Genomic DNA, 1,788 nt, shown 5'->3' on the forward strand with positions numbered 1-1,788 from the left:
GTGTGTGTGTGTGTGTGTGTGTGTGTGTGTGGTTACCATGGTGACTCCACTCACTGACAGCAGATAAATCTTTACAGCTTGAAGATAAAATAAGCTTTTTTAATGATTATCGCCAGTATTATTTTGAAATTTTGGATATCCATTTTCTTCTTTCCTTTTTTTAAGTATTCTTTGAAATATTTTTACTCATGATGGTTAGAAGACTGCTTTCAGAGATGCCAAGTAGTTCCTAAATGCTTCATCTCAGCTGTTTCTTGCAGCATGTGGCCGTATTTGTGCCTGCCACTGATTTCTGATGTAATAATAGGGAAAAAGAGATTCTAGTAGCATGTCTTTCTCTGTCTTCCTGTTGCTATGTGATTGAACAGATGGACCACTCTGTCTCTTTGGTCTACTGAAGGTTTTTAGCCCACACCATTCAGTGGTGCAGGGTACATGCGCCAAAAGCAGCAAGAGAAAGCCATTTATGCCACACTTAATCCTGATTATTTCAATAAATGGAATAGCACGGAAAAGGAAAAAATACATTAGTCATGATAATCCAGCACTCTTTGGAGTTTTTAATGGTTTTTTGTCATGCATATGARAAAAGAAAAGCGCATTATTTATGAGCGCTCATGCATGGGTGTTGTTGGGGTTTCTTTTAATCATAAGAAGGGAAAATATTGAAAATATTAAACATATTATGAAAAGAACAGTGAGTGAAAAGTAAGTTTTTATGTTTAAAGAAAAAAAGCGCAGGAGGAAATAGGAGCGCTTATCACCTCTCTGGGCTTTTCTTGTCACATAAAGTGAACTCGGTGCTGGATCTGGTTTGTCTTCTCGCATCTCGWGCAAACAGAGAAACTTGTTAGATTTATTTTAATACCTTATTGAGACGGAATCGGGAGTTCCCATAAGCATGATCCGTGACTTCCCGTTGTTCTAGCGCACCCAGGCTTTCTCAGCAGCGCGGAGCTTGTCTCTCTGTGTTCCTCTCCTCAGATTTATGTGTGGTTTTCCTTTGTTGCTCCGTTGTGATCAAACACGATCCAGGCGGTCATTGGAAAATGACTGGAAGAAGTGAAGGAAGTCACCTGAACTGGTCTCTGATCTGCGCCCTCTGCCTAAAGACCGGAACGTCTAATCCATCCGCCCGTCCATCCTCGCTGAGGATATAGGAGTTGGTGCTCAAACGCAGCGTGGAGATGAAGGCGCGCGCGGGTGGGTCCGGGCGCGCGTGGGCTGCCGCTGCTGGAGTTCTGTGGATCATCTGACAAAAACTTGGCCCAGGACCTGAGAGACCCTGGACTTTGTGTCCGGATGAGGAGCGTTTCTAACAAACACACCCACACACACACAAACACCCACACACACAAACACGATCGCGCGCGTCTTGTGAAAATAAAATAAATAATGAGCCGGCTTGTGCGCGCGCGTATAATATGATCAGAAGCAGTCAGAAGATCATCTATCAGCAAAATGTGACATTATGTTAATGTCATCGTTGTTGTTGTTGTTGTTGTTGTTGTTGTTGTTGTGTACACAAGGAGCCAATAATTTCATTATTATTTTATTTTTTGTTTATTTATTTTTTGTTTATAACTGTTTGAACCACTGTTTATCAAAATGTTCAGTTTTGGTTTCTGTGACTTTTATATTTTTTAAATAGCCATTGTATTTTTTGGATTAATTAAACAGACTTGTTTTTATTTAAGCTTATTTTACCTTCAATTTTATTTATTTTGCTGCCAGTGTGATTTTAGCTAAAGTTTACCTATTTTTTGGATTTTATCTAATATGTTGCCA

The 1,788-nt window shown here is 39.9% G+C and overlaps 1 protein-coding gene across 1 annotated transcript in view; it reads right to left on the bottom strand.

Moving 5' to 3' along the window:
- Positions 1–1,406, bottom strand: part of cacna1ha (calcium channel, voltage-dependent, T type, alpha 1H subunit a) — a gene marked incomplete in the record, with an annotated part of 156,161 nt that extends 154,755 nt beyond the window's left edge. The window contains 1 exon segment of the mRNA XM_014006935.1: positions 869–1,406.
- Positions 1,407–1,788: the final 382 nt, after the last annotated feature.

Source organism: Austrofundulus limnaeus, unplaced genomic scaffold (assembly GCF_001266775.1).
Source record: "Austrofundulus limnaeus strain Quisiro unplaced genomic scaffold, Austrofundulus_limnaeus-1.0 Scaffold38, whole genome shotgun sequence".
In the NCBI taxonomy this organism is placed as follows: domain Eukaryota; kingdom Metazoa; phylum Chordata; class Actinopteri; order Cyprinodontiformes; family Rivulidae; genus Austrofundulus; species Austrofundulus limnaeus.